We start from the raw sequence: 22,992 nt of genomic DNA, 5'->3' as shown, positions 1-22,992 counted from the left end.
CTTTCTCCCCCTCCCTCTCTCTCCCTTTTCTTCCTCCCTCTTTCTTTCTGTCTCTCTTTCTCTCTCTCCTCTCCCTCTCTCCCCTCTCCCTCTGTCCCTCTATTTCCTCTTTCTCTACTTACAAATAAATGTTTTTTAAAGATGGAGCTAGACAAGTGTCATATGGAAAGTCATAAATCAAATGATGGAATTAACCTGGGCTCCCTCTGCCTCTGCTTCTAGCTAATGTGTCACTTTAAGACTATAGACCTCTACTTACTGCATTCACCAGGCTGTCCAAAGAGCACTGGTTAGTTTGTGTTTACAATGGGGAGGCCCAGGCTTTAGCCTCTTCACTAGGCTTCACACTACATGCATTAGGGTTTAGCAGGCACCTGTTAAACTTAGTCAGACACTTCTGGCTTGGTGGGGGGTAGTGGCTGTTAGATTGGTGGTGATAAGTTAACAGGGTGTACCTGAGGGTGAAAGGGGGACCAAGAAGACAAGGCAGGGAACAGCCAAAGAGCTTAGTGAGGTCAGAGAGGAACCCAGAATTTAATAGGAAAAATATTCTGTGGGAAACTGATTAGAGAGAAAACTCTGGTTAGAAGAAGGAATCTGGGACTGTAGGGAAAAGGGTATATGGTGGGAAGATGTGATATTGGGAGGAAAACAAGAAGGGCTGCATCCAAAAGAGAATGCAGACTGTAGGAGCTGACCTGTGGGAGGGTGCAGAGAGCAGAACGGTGACAGATCGACTGCGCCAGCCAAGGCAAGGCTGGGCGGACGCGAGTGCCCTGGGCACAACGCAGAAAGCATGGGCCACCGTTGGCATGCATTTGACCAGCCAGACGGAAAGTCTTTAGGGCTCATTGTTGTCTTATCGGTTCATCATCAAAGAAAGTCCAGCTCACACAAACCAGCTTTGTGTCCCCACCAGGGTCCAGCCTCCTCCTCTGAGAGCCCCCGCTGCATTTTTCGGCACATTATCTTCTGTCACTGTTTGGAGACTTTCTCCTGAAGACAACTTCTGATCTGCAGTCAGTCCCTTGTGAAGCCCGCGAACAAAAGACCGGGGTGGGGGTGGTGGTGGCAGGGTCAATGCTCCTCCGTTCACCAACCTTGACCACACAGTGTGCTGCAAGGAAGGGGCTTCTCCAGGGTCCTGTTCTGTCCCAAGCTCTGAGCAAATTCCCTTCCAGGTTGCAGCAAGGGTGGGCTGTGGTGGTGGGTGACCCTTGCTCCTACATCAGTCACGGCTGCCTTACATGAATTGTATTTTTTTAATTTTTTATATATATTTTAAAAATATTTTTTATTTTTATTTATTTATTTGAGAGTGGCGGGTGGGGGGAGGGAGAGAGAGAGAGACAGAGAGAATGGGCACGCCAGGGCTTCCAGCCACTGCAAACAAACTCCAGATGCATGCGCCCCTTTGTGCATCTGGCTAACATGGGTCCTGGGGAATCGAGCCTTGAATCAGGGTCCTTACGCTTCACAGGCAAGCGCTTAACCACTAAGCCATCTCTCCAGCCCCCTGAATTGTATTTTTAACTCCTTTAATGATGAGTTATGTCTTCCTTTCAAAAACCAGGTGTCTTTTAGAAAAAAATATAAGTGGAAAAATAAAACACAACACAACATTAAAGAATAACACTCTGGCCTGTTGGTAGGGACTCTTTTTGGCATGGTGTATGGGGACGCTCCGGGGGTCTATGGTTGAAGCAGGCCTGGGGAGGAGTCACCATGGACGGTCAGAGCTGCCCCAGGTGTAAAACCCCCAAATACTGGAACCCTTCCCTGAAGCTGATGGTGAACGTGTGTGGACACACTCTGTGTGGAAGTTGTGTGGATTTACTGTTTGTGAGGGGTGCTGGAAGCTGCCCAAGTGTGGGACTCCACTCTGAAAGAGCAACTTCAGGGTCCAGCTCTTTGAAAACCCCACTGTTGACAAGGAGGTGGAGATACGGGGGAAAAAGTGCTAAAGATACACACCCAAAGAGAAGCAGACTCTCCTAGTCTAAGAGAGTATAATGGCTTCCTAGAAGTGCAGGAAATTGTTTCCCACTTGACCAACAATGTGGATTTGGACAATACCAAAAACAAAATGGAGATATACCAAAAGGAAAACAAAGTCATTCAGAAAAATGAGTTAAAGCTGGGCCAACACATTTCATTAGCACCTATTCATAAGCTTGAAGAAGCTCTATGTGAGTTTCAGCCACTGCAGATGAGACATGTGGACCACATGTCCCTGAGCTCGGGACGCTGGGAAGACGTGGGAATGGAAGCCCTGACATAGCTGCCTCTCCACAGGACCTGTTGGTGGCTACACTTCTTCTCTGGCTTGTCACAGAGCACCACAAGTTGCATCCAGTGAGTTTTTCTGGCAGCCCAGTTATCCAGTATTTGGATCTTGGAGCCAAATCAAGAGAATAAAAAGTAGACATTTGTAAAATTATAGCCACATGTAGCCATAGCATGGCATTGCACCCAGGAGCTGTGCTAAAGCATTTAAAAGCTATCAGAGGGCTGGAGAGACGGCTTAGCGGTTAAGCGCTTGCTTGTGATGCTTAAGGACCCTGGTTTGAGGCTCAATTCCCCAGGTTAGCCAGGTGCACAAGGGATGCATGTGTCTGGAGTTTGTTTACAGTGGCTGGAGGCCCTGGCACGCTCATTCTCTTTCTATCTGTCTCTTTCTCTCTCTGTCTGTAGCTTTCAAACAAATAAATAAATAAATGTATGTTTAAAAAATAAAAGATATGGGCTGGAGAGATGGCTTAGTGGTTAAGCGCTTGCCTGTGAAGCCTAAGGACCCTGGTTCGAGGCTCGGTTCCCCAGGTCCCACGTTAGCCAGACGCACAAGGGGGCGCATGCGTCTGGAGTTCGTTTGCAGAGGCTGGAAGCCCTGGCGCGCCCATTCTCTCTCTCCCCCTCTATCTGTCTTTCTCTCTGTGTCTGTCGCTCTCAAATAAATAAATAAATAAATAAATAAATAATTTAAAAAAAAAGATATCAGAGCTCAGCTGAGAAGTGGAAGGTGTACATATTCATGGAAAGACATGTTTTTACTTCTAGTCTTCTGAGAGGGATTACCGAAGTAGGATCCTCATTTGATGGGAGAGAAATAATTGCCTATATATGGGGTTGACAGAATTATAAAATCTTTTTAAAATTAAAGCTCAACTTTATAGTAATAAATAAATAAATAAAACTCTGAAAATCCCACCTAACCAAAATAACCAGTATCACGAGCTTGCTTTCCTAAGTGTGTCTATAGTCCTGCATGATTCATCCCCAATGATAGGTCCCCAGATATATATATCAGTAGATGGTGACATTGTTGTGTGAGCACCACAGAGGGCACTTACAAAAACTCAGGTGGGGGCTGGAGAGATGGCTTAGCGGTTAAGCGCTTGCCTGTGAAGCCTAAGGACCCCGGTTCGAGGCTCGGTTCCCCAGGACCCACGTTAGCCAGATGCACAAGGGGGCGCACACGTCTTGAGTTCGTTTGCAGAGGCTGGAAGCCCTGGTGCGCCCATTCTCTCTCTCTCCCTCTGTCTGTCTTTCTCTCTGTGTCTGTCGCTCTCAAATAATAAATAAATAAAAACAACAAAAAACAAAAACAAAAACAAAAAAAAACTCAGGTGGCTGGGTTGTCAGCTGCCAATGGATGTTATAGGGGGGGCCTTCATCATACATCAGTCCTTCAGGGACCAGGGTGTTGTCACGCAACGTGTGCCCAGTGTGTCTGGATCCTCGCAGCATCATTAGACTCATTCCTCTAGAAACAGTACTGAGAGAGATATACTAGCCGTCAGGGTTCATAGTCCCTCCTGGGAGTGATGGCTTATCACATTGCAATCAGGAAGTGAGGCTGGTCTATGCAATACTGAAGGCCCTCCCTCACTGACCCACTTCTTCCAACAAGACTCTACTTCCAGAAGGTTCTACTCCCTTCCCAGACAATGCCACAAACTGGGGACCAAACAGTTGAAGCTTTCTTAAACGAAAACCAGTAAGAATAATAATTATAAATACAATTGACTTTTAGAAGACATAATAATGGGAATATAATGCCATGAAAGGCCAGGACTTAAAACTTTGCAAGTCTAATGAAACTTTTAGATTCTGACACTCACCCCCTCACACACGCAAAGAGATGTGAAGAGGCATGTAACAGACACATACCCTTGCATGTTCAGGAACCTTTTTGAGGTTGGCTCATCATGTCAAAGTTAACAACAAAAAAGGTCAAATTCAGATTAATTTCTGTGCCTGTGAAGTAGCCCATGTAGACGCAGCCCATGTCAGTGATGTTGGGTCGGTTAACACATTCATCGGTGACCGACGATGCCAGCCGGGTCTCTCCTGTCTCCTGTTCTTAATGTTGTGATGAAGCGTTTCTGTGGTTACCAATGAAGTCGGATAGTGACCCCACTGCTCATAAAACACTTTGCACACTCGTCTTACTTGCTGCCAAGCTACCCGAGCCCACTGCTCTCCCTGGCACCTACCTCCTCCTGGAACTTTGGACAAATACGTGTTTTTTGGACAAGTTTTGTCATGTAGGACCTCGTGGTTCTGCCTCCCAGGGGCTGGACTCCTGGTGAGGCGTGGCGACTCTGCACGTATCGTAAAGTGGGGGTGACTGCATGTCTAAGGAGGACAGATTCACCTATGGCAGTAAATAGTTCATGAAGCACACAGGGAGGTCAGGATGAGAGTGTGTGTTGTTCATCTAGACCGTTTTTATCAGGGAAAACACTGTTCACCGAAGTCTGCTTTCAAGTGAGATTGTAAAGACTGATTAATGTGGCCAAACTGTAAACACACGAGGCCCATGTTCATTGTGTTCTGTTGGTAACAGTCCTCATTAGGTAACAAAGTATAAGGTAATTAGTACAATTAGTACCCAGTGTATCCAAGACTGCAAATTCTGTGCAAGAGCTGTGAGGAGGAACAAAGATTACCTTAATTACTGCCCCCTGTTATTTTTTAACCTATTGTGGTTTAGTAGTAGTGTCTCCCTATTGAGAATCCTATAAGCATTAGCCAAGAAATAAAGGATAACTAAACTGTCTGTGTGTGTTGTGTGTGTGTATATGTGTAGAATGTGTTGTGTGGGGGGAGGTGTGTCTGCAGGGGTGTTTGTGTGTAGTGTGTGTGTGTGTAGTATGTGTGTGGGGAGGTGTGTCTGCAGGGGTGTTTGTGTGTAGTGTGTGTGTGTGTAGTATGTGTGTGGGGAGTTGTGTCTGCAGGGGTGTTTGTGTGTGTGTGTGTGTAGTGTGTGTGTGTGTGTGTGTAGTATGTGTGGGGAGGTGTGTCTGCAGGGGTGTTTGTGTGTGTGTGTGTTTGTAGTGTGTGTATGGGGGAAGGTGTGTCTGCAGGGGTGTTTGTGTGTAGTGTGTGTGTGTGTGTAGTATGTGTGTGGGGAGTTGTGTCTGCAGGGGTGTTTGTGTGTGTGTGTGTGTAGTGTGTGTGTGTGTGTGTGTGTAGTATGTGTGGGGAGGTGTGTCTGCAGGGGTGTTTGTGTGTGTGTGTCTGTGTGTAGTATGTGTAGGCTGAGGTGTGTCTGCAGGGGTGTTTGTGTGTAGTGTGTGTGTGTGTAGTATGTGTGGGGAGGTGTGTCTGCAGGGGTGTTTGTGTGTGTGTGTCTGTGTGTGTGTAGTATGTGTGGGGTGGTGTGTCTGCAGGGGTGTTTGTGTGTAGTGTGTGTGTGTGTGTGTGTGTAGTATGTGTGGGGTGGTGTGTCTGCAGGGGTGTTTGTGTGTAGTGTGTGTGTGTGTTTGTAGTATGTGTGTGTGGGAGGTGTGTCTGCAGGGGTGTTTGTGTGTAGTGTGTGTGTGTTTGTAGTATGTGTGTGTGGGAGGTGTGTCTGCAGGGGTGTTTGTGTGTAGTGTGTGTGTGTGTGTAGTATGTGTGTGGGGGAAGGTGTGTCTGCAGGGGTGTTTGTGTGTAGTGTTTGTGCGTAGTAGGTGAATAGTATAAATACCAAGTTGAATCTAAGGTCCAGAGTAGTTTCACGTGTCTTTTGGTCAGCCCTTTCTGCTGAAAATCTTCTCGTAAAATCACTAGCAGAGTGGAAGGCATGACATGTAATCTTAGTCCTGTGTCCATTCTTTATCAGCATGAAAGGCCAAGGAACCTCTTAAATGTACTGAGTTGGGGCTGAGGGTGCAGCGTGGCTTTGGAGTGCCTGTCTAGCATGCAGGAAGCCCTAGGTTCCGTCTCCAGCACCACATATAGATCGGACGTCGCGGCACACACCTTACAATCCTGACACTCATGATGTGGAGTCAGAAATTCAAGGTTATCCTGAGCAACATAGTGAGTTCGAGGCCAGCCTGAGATGCATGAGACCCTGTCTTGAAAAAAAAAAAGTTTATTAAGTCGTATATTTTTTACATTGGTGCAAATTGTGTGTGTGTGTATATACATACATATATGTGTGTGTGTGTGTGTGTGTGTATCTGTGTGTGTGTGTATATATATATATATATATATATATATATAAAATTTGATTTCTATGTGTGAAAGTGAGGAACACACACAATTTGACTGGGTTCTGGACTCTACCTGGTTTCCTCAGCATTGTACCTCTGGAATGGTGTACTTGATTCTATTATCCTCCCAATAGACCCTTTCTCTTTGTGTTGTAGCTACAGTTCCCAGTTCACTAATCTCCCCATTTTAGAGCCTTTTGCAGTCAGGTTCACTTTGCTGGCAGAAATCACCCAACCAAGAGCTACTTGTGGGAAAACAAATAGGTTTATTTTGGCTTGTAGGCTGGAAGGGAAGCTCCACCATGGCAGGGAAAATAATGGCATGAGCAGAAGGTGGACATCACTCCCTGGCCAACATAAGGTGGACAATAGCAACAGGAGAGTATGCCAAACGCTGGCAAGGGGAGACACTGGCTATAACACCCATAAGCCCGCCCCCAACAATAGACTGCCTCCAGGAGGCACTAATTCCCAAATCTCCATCAGCTGAGAACCTACCCCTAAATCAAACCACCACAGAGCCCCCGATCTTGGATGAAGTGACTTGGAGCACACTTCAGAAGCCCCCGCGAGGACCCAGTGCCTCGGTGGAGGCGTCACCGAAGCAGTCATCTGGCCCCACCCGGCCTCCATTTCACAAGGCAGAGCCCCGTGATCTCACCTGGGAGTTTGTTTTCTGCCTTCCTGGCACAGCTGCCCATCCTCCTTCTCCAGCAGCAGCTTCTGCCAGGCACACGTGGCAGTCGTCACGCAGTCACCATGTCACGGCAGCTCTGCCAGTCCCTGCTGTCCCTCCATGCGTCCGTGCAACTGGGGTCACTATGAGGCTGCTACAAAGGGTTACAACCGATGGGAATTAGGAAATATCCTACAAGAAATGCATGCGTGGCGCTGACCTGAGACCAGAAGACCAAGCACCTCCATGCTGCACCGCAGCCAAGTCCACACCTGCATCAGGTGGATGTGGCCTTGATTCGGGGGCTTCTGTAAAAGGAAATTGGGTCCCATTTCCCCTGGGCATTGTATTCACGTAGTTTGCATGTAATTAACCTGCATATGGTTTCAACAACAAATACCATCAAGTCCGGAATTGCTTGCTAATACCTCTCTCAGTTTCAAACATTAAGGGAATGTGCTCACTTGCATACACTGGTAATGGGACAGGGTCTTAATTAGTTTTAATCATGGGAGAAAAGAAATGCACTGACTTCCATGTGTGCTGAGCGTAGCGCAATAGAAAGTGGGTTCAAGTGTACCAAAAAGAGGTTTCCGTGTGCATGTTTTCAGAGGTCATTCAAGGGTCCCTAAATCAATTGTCAAAGAAAAAAGTCACGACCTTCTTGGAGGAAAAGGGGGAAACATTTTCATTCCATTTTTCTATCCTTCAGATGGTTTCTCTGTAGTGATAAATCCATTTAATATGCATTTCTGTAGGAAGTCCGTTCTTCACTTCCAGTCGACTGCTCCGTGGTGTAAATTATAGGCCTTAGCTGTTTAATACTCAATTCTGAATGAATCAGGTTTTCAGTTCTAATTTATTGCTATGTGGTGTAAATGGGTATGTCTTAAAATGTGAGCTCTTTGGTTTATCACTAAATTTCCCTGGGGGAGATGCTCGCGTGTTCATGGAAAGGACTGAGGAGGAGAGGAGGAGAGCGTAGATCCTGAGCTGTGAAAGGTGTTCGAGTGGTCAGAATGCAGCCCCGCCTGTCATTTTCCCCCTTCTTTGTATTTTTAATGACCCGGGTTTAATTTCATGGTGGGCAGTTCCTCCTTATTATTTCACTCCCAACTTTGGAAAAGTTACAAAACTAGCCATTTCCGTTGGGTAATTTTTAAATCACGTGACCTGCCAACCAGAGAGAATGAGAATTTCATTCTTCTGTGTTTTCTTTTACTCTTCTGTTAGGTTTTCTATGTATAATACTTGCACACATAAATTTATAAAAATAACTCCAGATCTTTGTTTTTTATTTTGTTTTACTTAGCACTATATTTAAGTATTTTGTGACAGCATTTAATGTTTCCACAAATACAGACCTAATTCCTGCAGTACATTCCACCTTAGAAACATAGTCCCGCCATCTTTCTAGTGTGTGCATGCACGCGCGTGTGTGCGTCTGTGTCTGTGCAGGTATCTGTAGAAGCTAGAGGACCACCAAGCTGTCCTTCCTTGGGAGCGGACCCCACCATCTCCCATTGCCCTGGAGCTCACCAGTTAGGATAGACTGGATGACCAGTGAGCCCTCAAGAGCTTCCTCTCTGCTCCTCTCCAGCACTAGGATTACAAGCAAGCACCACTACACCCATCCTCCTTCTCTTCCCCTTCTCCCCCTCCTCCCTCTACCCCCCCTCCGGTCCCCCACTCCCTGAGCCCAAATCCTTTGGCTGGTATTTTTTTGTGGATTCCAGGGATTGAACTCAGGTCCCCATGCTTGTGAGGCAAGAGTTTTATGAACTGAGCTGTCTGCCCAGCCCATGGTCCCTCTATTAACCACAGTTTTGTTACTACACGTCAGCTCTAGCTGCTACTTAAAAGTAAGGTTCAGTGAACTTTCACTGGTAAGTACTGGTCTAGCATTTCTTTAGCGGTGGTGCTTGTCGCATTGTCATTTAAGGTTGACTTGTCTCACTGACATCAGCCTGTAGCAGAGGGCGTGAGCTCACACCGTTTGGAGAGTTGATGCCCAGTATCAGAAACATGCCCGGGGCTCAGGTCTGGTAGGTCAGTTCTTCCCTCTCAGACAGGTCACCACTTGCAGGCTATAGTGTTCTTTCTCTTTAAGTGAAACAGGGCTATTTTCAAATAGTCAAACAGATTTGAAGATGATTGTCTGACCTTTTAGGATAGATGCTTTCATGCAGAAGAGTCACATGGGAAGCTTAACTGGTAGGCTGAAGAGGCGGCTCAGTGGGTAGGGAGCTAGCGTAGTGTGCAGGGAGCGCTGGTTCGCTCCCCAGCACCGTATCAGCTGACTGAGGCAGCGCCTGCCTGCGGTCCCAGCACTAAATGAGTTTACAAGTGTGTTTGCAGCATAGCCACATTCACCATACTTCAATTTACACACACCCAACTAAAAAGAATAGCTTGAAAACCTTGCTAAGACTCCAGGTTACCTGGAAAAAGCCTTAAAATAAGTGAGGTACAGTGGCACCTGTGAGGATTTGGCAGGATGAATCACAAGTTCAAGGCCAGCCTGGGCTGTATATGTGACCAACCTGGACTACATAGTGAAACCCCATCTCACAATAGCCAGGCGTGGTGCCGCACGGCCCAAGGCCAGCGGTCAGCACGGTGACCCCTAGTCAGTTGCAAGCCAGTCTGGGCTAGAGTGTGAGGCCTGTCTCGACAAACAAAACACCAAACATCTTAGAAGAACATTATTAGGCTCAGTAAGTTGGAACACTCAAGCTATGGTCCTCTAGAATTGATAATTTATTTCATCTGTCCAGCTGATTTCTCATAGCCCACCAGGTTGGGGAGCTGTGGAGTCCAGCGTGTCCCAGCTTTCTCTCCAAGGGGCTAAGAGGGCAGTAAGCAGAGGAATGGCATGGAGAAGCTGCCAGGCTGTAATAGTGAAGGCCGGATAACATTTGACCTTTCACTTCCAACGATCCCCACAACACTCCGGGTATCGTAACCTCTCTCATCTCATGGACCATAAAAGGAGGGATTCAGGAGCTAGAAGATGATGTCACTATTTTGCTTCAGTGGAAGGAAAAGATTCATACAATGTGGGAGTTAGGTAAAAAATATATTGTATAAGGCATTATTTAGCAGCCCTCTCCTGTTCTAAATTTGTACACTCCTATGCATTGTAGCTATGTGCTTAGAAGAAAAGAAACAAAGGCCAGCGCAGGCTCTCATAGCATGAGAGAAAAGTTTAGCCTCCTCCTCTTCCCTGTGCATGGCCGGAGGATTGGCAGCTTCCAGAATTTACTAAAGAGGAGACAGCAGTGACCGTGATCTGAGCTGACAGCTCACTCACTTGTGGCCGAGGCTGAGTCAGTGGGTCCAGCCGCTCCCCAGCTCCCGCCACGCTCAGGAAAGTTTGCAGGGCGGCTGTGCGGCTCCGGCTGGTCAGGGCGTGGTCCCCCCGCTTGAACTCTCAGGGGAATGGGGGCCAGACGAGGGAAAAGAGGGCATCGACACATGATGCATCCATACAAAACATGTTGTTGTTATAATAATAATGAAGAACAAAGGGACTTTGTACAGAGGCAAGACCAGTCAGGTGCCTGACGGCAGTAGGAGGGTCCGTGAAATGAAAGAGAGCGCTGTCCTGTGACAAACCCATGGTGGCAAAAGAAAGCACTTCCGGGGCACCTCTTCTTGGACCAAAAGGGGAAGGTGTGTGATAGTAGAAACCAGAGGAGTGCATGCTTTCTCGGTTCTAAGCACTTAGGCAGAGAAGGGGGAGAGAAAAACCTGAGATAGAGACAGAGTATGTGACAAATGGAAATGAAATATCGGCTCCTGCTGGCAGCAGTTCAAGGCTATCATTGGAAATTTACCCTTAATCTTAAATAAAATAGAGGCTTTTGTGACATAAGCTCCCACCCACACTGGCTTTCATAAGCAGAAGGTAATTTGCTGAAAGATATAGTCAGAAGTCTGCTTCTAAAAGGGAACAAGAAAACAAGGGGTGGAGAACAGCAGAGAATATATGAAAGGGTGTCACTCGTGTGCTGTGTCCAGAGCAGAGCGTGTGAAAATCCACCCCGTCGTCTGATCTCAGAAAGTCCTTGAGGGCCTCACACTGGCCATCCCATGCTGTAGCAGGGAAAGGCCATCCACATCTTTCTTGTCTCTGTCTGTCTGTCTCCTGGTGGCTCTTTCAGCAGGGTCTCGCTGTGTCTTAGGTCAGTGCAGTCCTCCCTTTGCCATTGTTGCATTGGGAGACTATCTTAACAAGTAGAGAAACGTGGCTGAGTATGTTAACTCACACCTTTAATCCCAGCACTTGGGAGGCTGAGGTAGGAGGATCACTGTGAGTTTGAGGCCAGCCTGGAACAACAGAATGAATTCTAGGTCAGCCAGGGCTAGAGTGAGGCCCTACCTCAACAACAACAACAAAAATATAAGCAGTACACAGAGAAATGAAAAACATGGTTCTCCTCCATCCATGGTTCAGGGAAAGCTTTTCCGTCTCATTGAGCATTTCTTGGTTCATTGGGTAAAGTAGACCTCATGTCCCATACCAGGGATGACCAGCCTTTCAAGAACAAATGAAGAACCAAGGCCAAAGCCACAGAAACTAGGACCACCCCTTTGCAAATGATATGTGCAGTTTCTCAAAGGTAGGGGCTGGCTGTAAGTGCAACCTAGTAGTGATCTGCAGTTGCTAACAATCGTTGGCATTAAGAGTGCCGACTCCTCTCCCTCTCTCTCTGTGTGACTCTTTCTCTTTCTCTCCATCTCCCTCTCAAATAAAGCAAATAAAAAATTTTAAAAAGAGAGGCTGGGAAGATGGCTTAGTGGATAAGGCATTTGCCTGAAAAGCCAAAGGACCCAGGTTCAATTCTCCATAACCTATGTAAGCCAGATGCACAAGGTAGTACATGCATCTGGAGTTCATTACAGTGGCTGAAGGCCCTGGCATACCCATTCTCTCCCTGTATGCCTCTCTTTCTCTCTAATAAATAAAAGTAAATTAAAATTAAAAAAGAACACGAACTCACAGCCTTCCATAGCAAACAAATGAGAGGAACACTGATGACCAAGGATGTTGGGTGCCAGGACATTAATCAGTGAAGTGTCCCTAAGACTTAAGCAGCGCTGTTACGTGCCCTTGTTCTCAGGCTCACAATCATCTTTAATGCCACAGGCCCTCTGGGTGATCAAAAGTGTTTCTCTGACTGAGGGACATTATCCTGGCATTTGGTAGTTTTTCTGGCCCATATATATATATATATATATATATATATATATAACTTAAAAATGTTAAGACACTTAGTATTAAAATGGCGTATATTGAAAGTGTCAGAATGGGGAGGGATTATCTTTTCTTCTCGGTGTTCCGGAGTGCTGGTTCTTATTTTTTTTTTACATGGGTGGTGTGGTATATGTTTGTGTGTACCTATGCACATACATGCACAGAGGCCAGAAGTGTGTGTGGTGTGGTATACATATGTATGTGTGCATATGCACGTGTGCACAGAGGCCAGAACACTGGGTGTTCTATCGCTCATTCATAGTTCCTTGAGACAGAGTTTCTAAAGATACAGTTGTAGCCGGGCGTGGTGGCGCATGCTTTTAATCCTAGCACTCAGGAGGCAGAGGTAGGAGGATCGCTATGAGTTCAAGGCCACCCTGAGACTACAGAGTTAATTCCAGGTCAGCCTGGACCAGAGTGAGACCCTACCTCGAAAAACCAAAAAAAAAATAATAATAATAAAAAAATAAAGATACAGTTGTGATTTTGTGAGCTCTGGCAATTGTCTAATTTCTGCTCCCCATAAAACTGGGATTAGAGATGTCTGTACCCACATTCAGCTATTTGTATGGGTCCTGAGGAATCGAACTCAGGCAGTCTCAGGCCTTCACATTTGTAGCAAATGCTCTTTGTTACTGGTTCTAACTCCTTAGCCCTGGTTCTTAAATTTTTTGAGTGATAAACCTCTTTCTCCCTGACGCTTCAATGTGCAAACAAAGCACCACAGTTTGGACTCCATTTCTAGAACTCAGATATGTGAAAGCCTATGATGGTGGGACTTCCTGCTCTGGTCTCTTTCCGTAGAGTTTTTTTTTTTGAGTCTATTGTGTGTTCTCATAAAAGACCAAAGGTGACTCAATGCTGTCTTGCCTTCAGCTTGTGAGACAAAATCAGTCCTGTTACCTATCAGCACTGGCTTGAGGATTTGATATTTAAAATTAGAATTTTAAACTATTATAGATTATATAATGTAAGTGAAAACATAATTGATGGATATTTATTTAAAAATGAAAGTTTCGGGCTGGAGAGATGACTTTACAGTTAAGGCGTTTTCCTGCAAAGCCAAAGTACCCATGTCCAAGCCAGATGCACAAGGTGCTGCACATGTCTGGAGTTTGTTTGCAGTGGTAAAAGGCACTGGCACACCGATTCTCTATCTGTGCCTCTCTGTCTCTTTCTCATAAGTAAATAAATAAAAATGGATGTATGGGGGAGTAATTTGAAAAAGAGTATTTAACATTAAATGGGAACAAATAATTTCTTATAGAGTACACATATAGAAGCATGTGTGCATTGGTTTATAACTGAGCACATCAGCTCTTTTCAGGAGTTGATGAAGGGGTCATACTATTTCATTACATGGATGATTTATCTCCAACAACCTTATTGATTGAAACATGGAGATATATCTATTCTGTGTTATTCTGCTTTCTGTCCCTGTTACAAAATACCTGAATTAACTTAAAGGCAGAAAGATCTATTTTGTTGATGAATAGACAGTTTCAGTCCATGACTGTTTGGCCCCTTGGCAAGGCAGAGCATCATGGTGACCGAGCAGCAGAGGACAGTCAAGAGCCAAATAAGGTACTTCATAGAAAGATGAAATTAGAGCCTGGCGTGGTGGTGCATGCCTTTAGTCCCAGCACTTGGGAGGCAGTGGTAGAAGGATTGCTGTGAGTTCAAGGCCAGCCTTAGACTACAGAGTGAATTCCAGGTCAACCTGGGATAGAGCACGACCCAACCTTGAAAAAACAAAAACAAAAGAAAAGATGAAATTAAATAAAAATGTATTCATTCACTGGAAGGGTTTTGAATAGGTATATGAAGAACTAAGCCGTGTAACATGATCGAAGGTGGTGGTAGCGGGGAGTTGACTGAGCACGTGCAGTACGTGACATATATGCAAAGTTCAAAGGTTAGCAAGTGTAAATATAGACAGGATTTGTCCTGATTGAGTGTGAATCCAAGTCCTTTTGACATATGAACCATGGACGGGTAAACTCCATGTATAACATAGGTATGAATGAGACATGCTCTATTATCTTTAGTAGGATAGTAATGAAAACATTTTCTCATGAATGGCACACTGGTATTCTATAAACCTAGCATTTGGATGGTGCAAGCGCATGCAGGAGGATCATAATTTTGAAGCCAGCCTGGGCCATGTAGTGAGATTGTCTTCCTCCACCCCCCAAAATATTGCTAATTCCTATTAAAACAATGTAATTATAGCTGATAGTTTCTGACTGCCTTCTTTGCGTACAGCAACCCCATTGTTCATGTGTATTTACTTATACTGGTTAACTGATTGCTTGTTAAATCTTATGAAATAAAACTATTGCCCTACTTTTAAAGACCGGGACACTGAGAAAGCAGATGCCGCATCTCCTACCCACAGTCTGAGAGCCAGGTGGGAAGACAAATGGCAGGCTTGGGACCGCGGTTGCCGATTCAGCCGGGTCTCTGATGCCGTGGGCCGGCACACTTCTGCCTTGTTTTCACCGGGATAACTGGCCTGCTCTAAAGGACCATGAGTGTCCCTGACTTTCCTGCTGTTTCCGCTGCCTCACAGTGGATCGTTTCCATCCATGTCCCCATGGCTCGCTGGGCTGTATGTGGCCTGGGAGAGCCTTGGGTACAGAAAGCTTCTGATGGTCTGGCTCTCCAGAAATGCTCTCTGCTTGGATGTCTGAAGGGATTAGGAAAAGTCTTTTTTTTTTTTTTTTTTTAAATATTCCCCTTACAATGAGCCTATCTTGTTGCAGAGTGAAGGCTGACGTAGCAATGACTTTCTCAATGCTGACCAAAATCCTAATCAGAAGCAGATTAGGAACAGGGTTATTTCAGTTTGCAGCTTCAAGGGGAGCTCCGTCGTGGTGGAGAAAGCATGACAGGAGCAGAAAACGGGGCAAGAAGCAATGTCACCTAAGCAGGGAAGAGGTAGTAAGTGTGATGTGTAAGCCAGGACCCTAATCATGGGATGACCGTCCCAGCCCACAGGGAAAGGGGTTCCTCCCACCTCAATTAAGATCTAGAAAATCCCTAACAGGCATGTCAAGAGGTTTGTTTCCATGGTGATTCTAAATTCTGTCAAGTTGACAACCAGAGATTAACCATCACAGCTGAAAAGGTGTCAAATGCCCCTGAAATGCAGCAATCAGAATTTGCGGATCTGTCACCTTAGTGCTTGTAACAGCCACTGGTAGGATCTCGCTACAGCACGCTAATGAGGGTGAGATGGGAGTTACGACCAAATACAAACCAGAAAAATCTAGGAGGTGTGTGAGTCAGGGTTCTCCAGAGGAACAGAATTGATAGAATGAATTGTATTAAAAGGGAATTTATTGGATTAGCTTACGGGCAGTCCAGCAATAGCAGTTTGTAGGCCCAAGAGCCAAGCAACCCCGTAGCTGCTCAGTTCACGTGGCTGGACGCCTCAACAGTCCCAGTCTAGTGCTGAGGGCCTGGAGATGTCCTGGAGAAAAGCTGGTCCTCAGCCCACGCTGCCCATCAGCCCATGCTGGTCCTTAGCCCATGCTGCCCGTCTGCCCATGCTGGTCCTCAGCCCATGCTGCCCATCAGCCCACGCTGGTCCTTAGCCCACGCTGGGCTTCAGCGCATGTTGAAGCAGCGAGTGGCCTGGTGGAAGGAGAGGCGCCCTCCTGTCGTCAACCCGGCCTCCGTCGTGATGAGGGTGACGTGACTGCAGGAGCTGGAGCGCGGGAGGCTGCTGCTGAGCCAGCTCCCGTTGTGTCCAGGCCAGGACCTCAGCCCGAGACTGGTGCCAGCCACAGTTAAAGTGGCTCTTCCCTCCTCAAACTAGTCTAAACAACTGCCCACAGGCATGCACGCAGGCTCAACTCTTAGCAGCTCCCAGGGCCTGTCAGTTGACAGTACGAACCATCAACAGGATACCGGCTCCCTCCAAGCATCAGCCAGAGACTGGGCAAAGCAGCAATATATGATTTTTGTAACGTTCCCAAATCCTGTGGGACTTAAACCACCAAATTAAATTGCATCAAAACTTATCTTCCCAGTGGCAAGAGGCTAGATGGGATAATTTCCTAGGTCTTCCCATTTGAGTTACTAGTATTTTTATGAATGATTCATTTCTAAACATGATTTTGGCAAAATCATAGTAATTCTGGGACCTGGTTTTGTTTTGTCTGCTCTGAACTTGAATTGCTACAGTCTCAGTGAACTGGTGCCCAACTTCTCTCAGGTTCTTGGAAGGGTCTTTGAGTTCCTTGACCCAAGGATCAAATTGCTTATATATTTCAATTGTACCCTAGTAAAATTTACATAGACTTTAAAACATCATAGGATATAAAAATACTTCCAAGAAAGGTGAAAACATAGTTGGGAACTATAAAAACAATGAGATACAGGTTATCCTGGCACTCAGCAGGCCACAGCAGAAAAGTAAGTTTCAGGCCAGCCTGGGCTGCATATGGAGAACCTGCCTCAGAACACAAAATAGTAGCAGCACACATGTCAAAATAGGAGTCCCTTCTGTTGATCAGACTACCCATGGCCTGACATGGGAAATGGATCCTATGAACCAGAACACTTCACACTAATGCAAAACACCTTTAGAGTCAATTCTGTATTCCTCTGTGTATGTAATCATGTGTGGTTAGAAAGTCAACGTCAAGAAAGAGCTTCACGCCTGGACTTACAGTCATCCTGGTTTTAACCTGAGCCCCAGATCGAGAGAACACATTTTCCTTTCAGATCTGCCCTCCAGAGAGGACTCTAAGGAGCTGTCGACATGCGCTTAAAAAATAGAGAGTAGTATTTAAACCCCTTCTGGACATTGAGGATCCCCTTCTTGCCCTAGCAGCCTGAGCAGGTGGACCGTGCCCTGCTCTGATGCATCCAGCACCTGCCTTCATAAGACGCTCTCAACCCCTGGAAGGAAGGGAGGGCAGGCTCAGGCTTCCTGTCCAAAGCTCTTGTGTAGCTCTGTATCTGTGTCGTGGCTGCACAAAAGTAGGTTTATTCCTCTTCCGGTGAGTCATGGATCACTCACAGCACACGAAGGGCAGGAGTGTGCATTTCCTGCCTAGCCTCAGCCCCTTTCGATTTACATCACAAAATTGAAAAATTGCTGCTTTCAAGGTGAATTTGGTTAACTCCTGTTGGAATGGATATTTGACAGGCTCCGACCAGTATGACACAAAGGCATATAGTCACAAGACCTTGGGAAGTTTGTTTGTAGACACAACGCATTACAGAAAAGAAGGCAAAAGAACAAAGTGGAGTGACTGGGCTTATGTGGTCAGCGTCCCGTTCACGGCATCAACAAGGACACTTGTGAGCACAGTGAGCGGGGCTGTCGTTGATAAAAGCCAAGCAGTTGAAAATTCTCAGTTCGCTCAAGCTATCTTCAGATGCGTATTCAATAACTGAAAACTGTTTATTGCATGCCAGGCACTGTTCTAGATATGAGGGCTGCCGCAGTAAGTAACAGGAAGCTTGTGTGAGGGGCGCGTCATGCTCTAGTAGGAAGCAGTACACTCATTGGGATGCATATCACTTGAGATGGGAGGTAGGAGACATAGGAAAAGGAAACTGAGGAGGGAAGACTAGGAAGCAAAGCCTACTGGGAGTGCTGGGTCTCTTTGTCTGTCTGTCTTCCCTCCCTTCTCGTCTTTCTTCTTTCTCCCTCATCTCCTCTCTCTCCTCCTCATCTTTGCTAATATGTTCCAGCCTCTTACCAGGCTACAATCACTGAAAGGTGATTTATAATTTTTTCAGTGTCATCTATTACACTATTTAGTCCTGGATTTTACCTGAGACTTTTTTTTCTTTTTTCAAAATCCCTTCTGTAAATATAAATCACATCAGGTTACCTGGGGGTCCATCAGATTGGTTTGACACTGGAGGAGGGAATCTGTGATGGAGGTACTAGAGAGCGTAAAGGTCAGAAGACGGAATGAAGGAGGAAGGAAGCAGAGTGATGGATGGTAGTGTTCAGGAGGAAATGAACAGCCCTGGGAAACAGGCAGAGATAAGCCCAGACAGCAGATGACAGATACTTTCCACCTCCACCTTCCCTGCAGTCAAGAAAACCCCAGCGTCAAGTCAGCACTTTTCCTTACTCTGCACAAAGTGTCACTCACCTAAGTGACAAGAGACTCATTTTTCCTTCCCTGTTCCATCTTGCACTGGTAGATTCTGCTGGTTATTATAGCACAGCAGCCTGCTCATTCCTTTTTCTGTGACTCATATCTCACTCAGAAGGCACCAGCTTCCTGTAACTTTGACTCAAATTCTGCAGTCTCTTGAGCACCTCTCCCCACATGTCATCTTGACCCTTGCAGAGCCACAAGAGACACCACAGGGCCCAGGGAGCAAGAGCCACTGCCACAAGGCCTGTAGCCAGCTCTCTCCCAGTCGCCTCAACAGGCATCTCTTAAGGCACTGTGCTAAGTGAAAGAGGCGGGAAGGGGCTTGGGAACCTAACCTTCCACACTAGCTCCACCCTCCCCATCTGGACGCTGCCCTGGCCAGGAGGACTTACGTACTCAGTTGGGCCTCATCATAGCAGTGAATCAGAAAATCACGGAGTCCATTGTTTTCCAAGACTGTGCTGGGGGTTTAAATACAGCCCATGGCTAGGTCAAGGTCATGGCTTTGGCTCAAGGTCGCCCTTTGGTACAGAATGGAATTGTGAGGCACATATTAGACATGGATAATTCAGCATGTTTTTGAGACAGGGTCTCTTGTATCCCAGGCTGGCCTTGAACTTGTTACATAGCTGAGGATGATCCTGAACTTCTGACCCTCTGGCTTCCTCTGCCCTAGTACTAGAGTTCTAGGCATATACCCCAATGCCCAGTTTATGTGATGCAGGGGCTCAGACTTGGGGCTTTATGCATGCTGAACCTGCTCCCTACCAGCTGAGCTACAACCTCAGCCATGGGTCATTCTTTTTAAGAACCACCCATATGCCACACTTGGTAGAGACGGGCCATCGTGTGTGGTGGAGCCGCCCATGGTTAGAGTAGGTTTTCCCACCTCAATTAACCCAGTCTAGAAACTTCCTCCCAGCCATGCCTAGGTATCACCTAGGTCATGCTAGAACCCTGTTGAGTCGACTGTATTCACTGCCCACATTCTCCTTTTCTCATCCACGTACTGGTTTGATTGTGCGTTGTTTCTGAGCCAGTAGCCAACAAACAGTCCTGTGATTTAGAAATGTACAGAAGCGGGCTGGAGAGATGGCATAGCGGTTAAGCGCTTGCCTGTGAAGCCTATGGACCCCGGTTCGAGGCTCGGTCCCCCAGGTCCCACGTTAGCCAGATGCACAAGGGGGCGCTCACGTCTGGAGTTTGTTTGCAGTGGCTGGAAGCCCTGGCGCGCCCATTCTCTCTCTCACTCTCTATCTGCCTCTTTCTCTCTCTGTCACTCTCAAATAATCAAAGAAATAAATAAAAATATTTTAAAAAAATCTTTAAAAGAAATGTACAGAAGCTGGCAAGGGACATTTCCTTTGGTCTCCGTAATTCAACACCCATCACTATCTTAAGGACCTGTGTATGGCATCATCCCAGCCCACAGAACTCCTTCCCTTCCCCAACCCCTCCAGCCTTGATTCTTGCCTGACAGCAGAAACAGCCCATTGCTTCTAGCTAAGAATAGTGTCTTTCACTGGAGTCCTTCAGAGAAGGGGAAAGAGATCATTTCATATCCAGTACTGAATTATGCAGGAGAAACAGTGAAGAAACATCTCAGCACTCTGTTTCTACACACCTTTGGCAGTTCAGAAATAGTCTGGCTCTTTTAATGCTATTTGGGTTAATGAAAACTCACTTGCTGGGGTTGGAGAGATGGTTTAGTAGGTAAAGGCGCTTACCTGTTCGACTCTGCAGATCCCATGTAAGCTAGACTCACAAAGGTGAGGCAAGTGCAAGGTTGCACATGCCCACTAGGTGGCACAAGCATAGGGAGTTAGATTCCAGTGGATGAGGCCCTGGTGCACTAATTCTCTCTCCCTCTCTCTAAAATAAATAAATAAATAAATAATTTAAAACCGCACTTGCTGGGACTGGGGAGATGACTCAGTAAAGTGATTGCTTTGCAAACATGAAGACCTGAGTTCAATGTGCAGAGTCCGTGTAAATGCTGAGCATGGTGGTACATGGTTGTATGCCAGTGCTAAGGAGGTGGAGACCAAAGTATCCTTGAACTCACTGGCCAGCTAGTCTAGCGTGATTGGTGAGCTGTAGGCCAATGAGAGATGCTGTCTCTAAAAGTAGAGACCAGGCCTGAGGAGCAACACCTGAGGTTGTCCTGTGGCCTTGACATGCACACATTCGTGCGCATATGCCCCCACACATCAGAACACATGAATAATACCATACATGTGCACACTTGCTCTCATTAGTGGGAAATACCTCTTCTATCTTAGTAGCTGTGAAATGGAGGAGCAGATGCTGGCTCTCTGGACTTCTGTTCTTTTTCTTGTATGTTATACTGTGGATAGAGGAGTAGAATGACCAAAGGGAACTTCTGGAACCTATTGGAGACTGCCAGCCCAGCATGGCATGCTGCAGGAAAGCTCCCTTCTGGATGAAAGCCTGAACCCTCCCCAGAGCTCAGTGAGCCCATTTCCCTGTGTCCCTGTGCACGATGCCCATGCCGTGGCCTCGGTCTCTCACAGAGAAGAGGCACATGCTCTTACTACAGATGTTGTCAAGACTCATCAGTGGTGTCAATGCTGTGGGAATCTTATTTTTGCCTTTACAAATAGTGTTCCAATGTTTTGGCTGAATGTTGAACAAAGAAAATCATAAAGAATTCTCGTCCTGGTACTCAATACCCATAATGAGGATAGAGAGTATATTCATATTGTAAATGATCCCCCACAATGATGACTGCTCTCCCAGCTCATGCCCCATGACTCCTCAGTGAATGCCAGCAATTCCACCTAAGGGGGCCCTCAGCAGAGTGGGGGCAGGGAGGGGAGGATGATGGTGTGAACACTTGATGTATCATACAAAATTTCAACTTAAAAAATACAACTAATTTAAAAATACTATAAATTATCACACAATGAAAGATAGGGACTTTTGAAATTTTATTTTTAAGTGTTTTACTCAAAGGAGGTTAATGAGCAGATGGATCCTGCTGGGGAAGGGATGTAGGATATTGATCTTTTAAAATATTTTATTTATTTATTTATTTGTTTGTTTGTTTGTTTGTTTGTTTGTTTGGGCGTGAGAAAGAAGCAGAGAGAGAGAAAGAGAGGGAGAGAATGGGCGTGCCAGGACCTCCAGCCATTGCAAACGAACTTCAGATGCATGCACCACCTTGTGCATCTGGCTTACGTGGGTCCTGGGGAATTCAAGCCTTGAACCAGGGTTAGGCTTCACAGGCAAGCACTTAACCGCTAAACCATCTCTCCATCCCCCGTCCCCCCGCACACCTTTTTTCAATTTCTGAATCAGCAGAAATTCAGAGCCTTACATGTAAAGGTGCCTCATAAAGACATAGGTGCCAAAATTTAAGAAGGTGGAGGAGGGAGAGGAGGTGCAAGGAGAGCTCTGCATAGTGGCTTTGTGGGATATTCTCTGATGGCAGACATCACTTCAGGCCAGGGGAAGAGCGTTGCATGCCTGGTCCCGTCCCATCCTGCCCTATGCATCCTGAGAAGGCGCTTCGCACACACCAACTCTCGCATCTTGAAGGTCGCTTTTCCTGGAGATACCTGGTCTTGTCAAAGCTCTATAAACTTACCTATGGGTCAGACTTCATTAGCTGTTGGTTTTGGTCTGACCTACAAACTAAAACAAATTAATTAAATTTGTTTTTTAGAGGCAGGATCTCTAGTCAGGCAACCCAGGATAGTCTTAACTTCAGTATGTGGAGAGAAGGGACGGAGTGTTATTGAAAGCAAGAGGCTCTTTGTGGAATGTTGGCCTTCTGGGAGGCCCCAGCCCCCCACCTCTGATGGCGTTCTTCTCTAGAATGTGGTAAGCAAACCACCAGAGAGAGAGAGAGAGACAACAGACCTCCCAGGAGTCCACCAGGAAATAGCCCCCCACGCAGGGTAGCTTCTCTGTGAGAAGCTGAGTCAGTCAGGCTCCGAGCTGAGACGGGGTGGGGCGCGAGACCTCCCTCTCAAGAAGGAAGCCGCCCCCAGAATGGAGACCTGGCTCATCTCCTTCACCTCACCTGGGTCATGGGGACTTTTCTGCCCCATCTCTGTCTGGCTTGTAAGTACTTTAACAGGACCCCCAATTGTCTGCCATGTTGCCAAAACAAATGGAATATTTTAGCATGTAAAATGAATAAACATTATCTCTCTTCAGGAAACAACTTCTGATTCTCCTGCTCCCCAGAGTGCTTGGTTATAGGCACGGGCCATCATGCCCAGTTTGGCTTTTACATTTTTAAATGCTTGACAAAAACCAAAAGAGTGACATGAAACTTATATGCTATTCAAGTTTCAGTGTCCACCAGTTTGTTTTGGTTTTTGGAGGTAGAGTTTCATTGTAGTCCAGGTTGACCTTCACTACATATCACACTACACAGTCGCAGGTTGGCCTCAAATTCATGCCAAT

The 22,992-nt window shown here is 46.3% G+C and overlaps 1 protein-coding gene and 1 pseudogene across 8 annotated transcripts in view; both read left to right on the top strand.

Moving 5' to 3' along the window:
* The window catches only part of Ank3 (ankyrin 3), a 312,648-nt gene that overhangs the window by 57,937 nt on the left and 231,719 nt on the right, over positions 1-22,992 (top strand). The gene's annotated exons all lie outside the window — the stretch shown is intronic.
* On the top strand, positions 1,726-16,124 carry LOC123455819 (annotated as a pseudogene).

The sequence above is a fragment of the Jaculus jaculus genome, chromosome 18 (genome assembly GCF_020740685.1).
Source record: "Jaculus jaculus isolate mJacJac1 chromosome 18, mJacJac1.mat.Y.cur, whole genome shotgun sequence".
Lineage (NCBI taxonomy): Eukaryota > Metazoa > Chordata > Mammalia > Rodentia > Dipodidae > Jaculus > Jaculus jaculus.
Note: the sequence above shows the minus strand (reverse complement) of the source record. Positions and strands in the feature narration are given on the sequence as shown.